Consider the following 6,596-nt stretch of genomic DNA (forward strand, 5'->3'; position numbering starts at 1 on the left):
TAAGTGACTGAATCCTGTTTAAGACAACTGAAGGTTAGACTCGGGCACAATGTTCAGTAGCACTCATTTGTTGTGGCAGAACAAAGATGTCTTTAAGAACTGAGAAGTTATGAATGTGGCAAATACATGCTAGTCTTAAGTTGCCTCTTATTGGGCAACCTCAAAAGCAAGAGGTTTGAACGGAACTCCAGTGACTTCCACATCGACAACCTCGTGGCAGCAGTCTTGCTCTTCTCACTCGATTAAACTAGACATTCAAGCTTTGAATCCAGCGGAGGAAACCAGTGTCTTTAATCTGCTATAGGTGTGCTTAAGGCAAAGTCTGGTTCACTTAGTAGGTTTTCCAACTCAGATTTTTCAGGTGTGGCCTACGTAACATACTGTTTACCTCAAGAAGACAAAATCTAATATCTAGGTAACCTGTGGTATGGGCCTGGGTCACCAAGAGCTGAAAAAGGATTTCAGTTAAACACATAACTAGCTGTATAGTACAGGGTACATTCTGTCCCTTGAGGGCTCCTAAAAAGCAGTGTCAAATATTTCTCCAAGGGCAAGTGCCCTCTCAGCCCTCTACCCACCAACAGAAGTGAGATCTTCTTCTTAAACACAGACACATCTCCCCTCCACTTGGTCATGAATCTCCAACAGAGTTCACTGAACACCCAGGTAGGAGTGTCCACCCACTTAGGGTGACCATAGGGCACCGCCACATGGCATGGGCTCTTGGACCCTCTCCCACTCCCCACAAAGAGAAACTGTCCCCAGCTGAGGTGAGGCCTTCCTGGAGAAGTGGTTTTTAGGATGGTCAAATAAGGAGTGAGGAATGGAATTTACATAGGCACCCTGATGATGTAGTGGTTCCTAGTTGGGCAGCAAGGTCAGCAATTTAAAACCACCAGCTGCTTCGTGGGAGAAAGATGAGGCTTTCTACTCCTGTAAAGAGTTCCAATCTGCGAAGCCCACCGGAGCAGTTCTGTCTCTGCCCTACAGGGTCAATATGAGTTAGAATCAACTTGATGGCAGTGAGTTTGGGAGTTTTGGTAAATGGCTTACGACCAGTGGACCCTGTTGCCACCGTCTTGCTTGGGAGGTCAGATTGAATGACTGCTTGACTTTCTTTGAAAGTCGGTCAGAGACACTCACTCTCTTTGTCTTGTGTCCTTAATAGCACTGGTCCAATCCAGTCATTGCCTTTTTGTGATCGACTGACTTTGCTGAGCATAATGTTTTCCAGATATCGCACCATGTCATGAGATGTTTCATGGTTTCATTATTGTTTTTCAGTGATGCTCAGTTTTCTGTTGTATGTATGTGCCATAGTTTCTTCATCCATTCTTCTACTTCTATGAGTTTTGGCTGTCCCCAACTTCTTGCCACTGTAATTGTGCTGCCATGAACATGGGAGGGCATATGTTTGTTCATGTTAGGTCTCTTCTTTAGCAGAAGTGTTCCTGGATCATACAGGATTCCATTCCAGTTGTTTTAGGTCGTGCCATATTGCTTTCCACAACGGTTGTACACCCTGCATTATCTTTTAGCTGCAGAGCATATCTTACCACTTTGTACTTGCCACATACAGTGTTGATTGTTCCCTTAGAGTTTGTTTTTACAATTCCATCCAGTCAGCTGGTCAGGACTTGTAGAGTAGCAGTCATGTCTTACACCTCTGTTGGGAGTCTTTCTTTGTCCATCACCAATTTGAATAGGTAGTAGATACTGAATTTGTACTAGTTGCATTTTGAAAATCACTCATCTTTATATGCATCCAACTTTTGAGAGATTCCACAAGATATTCAGTCTTTCAACTGCAGTAGAAGGTAAATAGGTGTCATTAATCATATTTTATAAAGAAGAAATATGAGAGCCTGAGAAGTGAGCTGACACATCCCAGAGACACACAGCTACTTCTGTTCAGGATTATAAGAGCCCAGGTCACTCTGTCCCACAGGCAAGTGGTGTATGCAGATTCTTGCCACAGACATTGCAGGATTTTTTTTTTTAACCTAGGGAAAGCAAAATCTTATCACAGAACTGAAGAACAAGTCTCCTGTAGCAAGAGAAGGAGGAAAGTGCTTTTAAAGAAGCCCTGTAAGCCTTATAAAGCAATAGGCTTAGGAGAGCAATTTAGTGAAGCTCCACGACAGCCCTAAAATTCCAAACATGGGAATGACGGCTTTTGTTATGTAAAGCATTTGTTACATCATTAAGTAATAAAAGAAACTCCTGACACTGAGAATGGAAGCCATCAGTGTTACACTGATGTGTTTACTTTGAACTAATCCTTGCCCTAGAAGCAATTCAGTGGCACAGGCACACGCAGCTTGTTCTTGAGGGGCATGGAACTGCCTGGAGAACATTTGGCTCTCGAGGTTTTCACATCTTGAGCCAGACATGCACAGAGCAGGCAGGTCGGCTCTAGAAATAGCCCTAGTGGTTCTGTGTTTGCCAGAATGTGGCGAAAATGGAGAGACTGGAGCCAAGGTGTTGCCTGAGCTTTTTGCATTGGTCAGAGCTGTTGTAAGTCTAAGTTTGGGGGCTGAAATTGGGCTACGATGTAAGTAAGAACAAGGATTCTTCCTTTTGGGGAGGGAGGGAAGAATTCTACCTTTGGTCTCATCTAACCTTAAACTGAAAACTTTGCTTTATTTATGGTTTATTTTAAATTTGTGACTTGCCTGTAAATCTTAGCAGAACACATGGCAACTTTTAGTTAATTTCTGCTACTGAAATTTTCATTCTTAGGGAACAACTTTGTATGTGAATAGTAATATAAACAGCATTTTTCATAAAGAAGAAAGTGTTTCAGAAGATAACTTGACGTTTACCTTACTGACGTTATAAACAGTGTCTGCACTTTACCTCCTGGCCATCCATTCTCTCATGAAAATAAAAAGACGGGGAAGTAAATAGTTATCTTGAGTATTACAGTATGGTACACATGCTATTTCCAATTTTGTACAGGAAATATTCAAGCAAGGGATTCTGTAGTTCACATAATTTAACATTAGCAACTAAACCAAGCAACATTCTTTAAACACAGCACCAAAGAGGCTTCTCCATGTATGCTTGGATAGTATTTCTTAAGCTTTCAATATGAAGGACTATTAATTACCATACTGTAATCCATGGAATTATTCCTTGTGGGATAATTATGTAAAACAAAATTTTGCTTACAAATGTGATGTGGGGGAGTGTTGTTTCTCCTTTGTAGCTTTTCTGCCGTGCATTTGCATAGTTTTACCCTGAAGACCATGTGCTTATTATAGATCCAAGGTGAGGCGAGAAAAGAAGCAACCAACTGAACTTGCAGCCTCAATCGACTTACAAGTGAAACACCTATCTATGTGCTTTCAAAGCTGTGTTTCCATAGAGATATCATAAATTATCTTTTAGGTGAAGATTTTAACAGAAACCAGGAAGCACTCTGAATGGATGATACTATTGTATAAAGCAAGAAAGCCATAATTCCATCTGTCTGTCTGTTCGCCCATCCTTATTACTTTATTTGCACACATAACTCTCAAACCCTCGTTAACAGCTTCAGAATAGAGAACCTCAAATCACCATTTCAGAAAGTTTACGATGTACATTTGTAGTGAGAGTTTGCCACAGATAATCTATTGGACTGTAGTCCACCAAGTATTAAAAATAACTGTTCATGGGGAAAAAAAGAGAAATGTTGCAAGGCTATTCTTAGCCCTGGTGCTTGAGGTTAAGATGTGAGGGGGAAGGGAGCTGCTAAACACCTCGTCCCAGTGGTTTCTGGCTAGGGTGTTTGAACCCTTTGGGTAAAGTAGTAGACCTCACCTGTCTTGAACACACCTTCCTGAGGGAAGCCTTATTGATTTCCCTGCCTGTCCTTTTCCTCACAGTCACTGAAAATACTAAACCATTACCCTGTGTTTGCCCTGATTAAAAATGCTGCCTCTGCCCATTCATTAATTTGCAAGTCACTATGTGGTCATGGATAGAAATTTGTGTCGACTGATAGGTTATGTGACAAAATTCATTAGCATGCTGTTTCCTAATTAGTGAAGTAGCAGTCAAAAAGGACTCGACTCTGTAGCAGCACATTATTTCTTCCATTAAGGCCTATCATCTTTATAGTTGTAAGATTTAACTATATGTGCCTATGTCTTACAAAAATAAAAGAATTAACCATCTAAGACATCCTGAGACTAATGTCAAAATGATTCCCGTGGAATTCTGTCTGTTCTGAGAGTCCCAAATCGAGGCTGCATTCTACGCAAGGCAGGATTGAGAAAGGAACGTAGCAACTGTGATTTGAAGTTGTCCTTAAAAGAGAATAGTGCCCTACAAAGGTTGGAGGATTGGGGAAGGGGGAGAATAAGCCAGCAAAACCAAGAAAGCCCCATCGTAATCTATGAGAACAATATACGGCTGCATCGTGTTCACTAGAGTGGAAGAATTTAGACATGATTTTAATGGGAAATATTTGGAGTTGACCAGACTTCCTTTTTTCCTTTCTTGGGTCTGTGGCTCTGCGCAAGAAATAGAAATAATGTGTATGCCTTCATCCCAACCTAAAAAATAAGTCAGTGTAAGAATTAACAGAGATTAGTACATTTTGGATAGGGATGGCACGTTATTATGTAAATAATGAGATCGTAAATGTTGTTGTTTTGTGGGTCCTATGGACTTAGTTGTAATTTCTCAACTCTGCCAATGTAGTACTGAAGCAGCCTAGATGATACATAAACAAATGTGTCATAAACTGTGTTTACAAAAATAGTCTCCTAGCTGGATTTGGCCACCGCAGGACTTAGTTTGTACCCCCCAACTCCCTCCACTAATTTGGGTGGAAGTTAGAAGTGATTCTGGGAAGACTGTCTTCTTGTCTAGATTTTTAGCCAATCCCTCCAGCATCAGTTCTTCTTCCATCATCCACATCATTGTCATTTTCACGTGCCTGCCATGCCATTGAGAAAACCACGGCAGGGATGAAGGTGCCTGAGTTCTCAAAGTGACATCTTTGCTTTTTAACACTTTAAAGAGGTTTTGGGTACCAGATTTGGCCATTGCAAGACATGGTTTGTTTTCTGGGATTGCTGGCTCCATGGATACTGTTTATGGATACTAGTAAAATAAAATCATTGACAACTTTAATCTTTTCCCCACTTATCTTGATGGTGCGTATTGGTCCAGTTGTAAGGGTTTTGTTTTCTTGATGGTGTGGAATAATCCTTACTGAAGGCTGGATGGAGGCCTTGCTCCTCATCAGTTAATGCCTAAGTACTCTTCGATTTCCATAGACCAGGGTTTGTTACTACGCAGCTCAGGCTGTTCATTGACCTTCTTTCTAATACTGTGGCCGTGTTCTTCTTTGTAGAGCCAACTTTCTCAGACTGCTTTCTCCATTCAGGTTGAGTACGTTTAGTGAAAGGATGCAACCATGACACACACCTTTCCTGGTTTTAAATCCCCTTGTGCAGTTCAAACGACTGCTGCATGGTCTGTGTACAGGTTCTGCATGGGCATAAAGAAATACTGAATTTTCTAACTTTGCAATGTTTTCCTTAAAACGTTATGATACATATGCCTTTGCATAGTTAACAAAACCCAGGTGAATATCTTGTTGGCATTCTCTGCTTTTAGCCAAGTTTCATCTGACATCAGCAGTGTTTAATGCCCTCTCCTGAATCTGCCTTCAATTTATGTAAGTTCTCTGTTGATGGACTGCTACTACCATCTTTAGTTACCTTCAGCCACCGTTTGCGTGCGTGGGAAGGTGCAGGCCAGCAGTTACTGAAGAGTGGAACTGCCCAATTGGAGATGGTTGGTGCCACGTGGTGTTTGAAGGCTTCACTGGCACTCGCTACAACAGCAACAGGGCGGAGGGAAATCTGCTTATGAGTAGGTCTGCACCATTCAAACCTGTGGTCTTTGAGGGTCCACTGTAGCTTTCTGTATTTTAAAATAACTAGTTAGGGAGGAAACCCCAACCATGTGTTGGAAATACTAGTGAATCTCAACTGCTTCTGAAGAGGCTCAAGCACGCGCGCGCACACACGATAGTTTCTCAGAGATAATTATTTTCTGCATCTATAGTGTCATGCATTTTGTCATCTGTAGGGAGAAATAGAAAGTGTGACAGTAAACATCACATTTTTCCTTTCGTGTCACCATGGTAACTTTTTCTCTGGGTTTTCTAACAGTCCCTATGAAATTTTGGTGCGTGTACGAGATTTTGGATATCATATGAAAAAGAACTTTAATAGGACATTTTCAAAAGCAGTGGAACAGCATTAATGATGATTAGCTAATGGATAGAACATTAAAGAGCAAGACAAATAAAAAGGTTGAAGCGGTACTTAATATCAGTATAGTCCCATTCCTTAATAGTGGTTAGCTAATATGCATTGTACATCAAAATGTTTATCAGTTGACAGCATGATATTCATTTCATATCTTTTTATTGGCCCTGGTTCTGCCTTCAAAAACAGACAAACCATACATTGCAGAGGTGGACCAAGACTGCACAGCAATCAAACACTGAGGCTTACATTGTCCAATGCTTTGTAAATTACCAAATTTAGTGAGTCCGCATCCTCTGCTCACCCATTGTCTTCATATCT

Source organism: Echinops telfairi, unplaced genomic scaffold (assembly GCF_000313985.2).
Source record: "Echinops telfairi isolate 266 unplaced genomic scaffold, ASM31398v2 ScPeMD7_31;HRSCAF=116, whole genome shotgun sequence".
Lineage (NCBI taxonomy): Eukaryota > Metazoa > Chordata > Mammalia > Afrosoricida > Tenrecidae > Echinops > Echinops telfairi.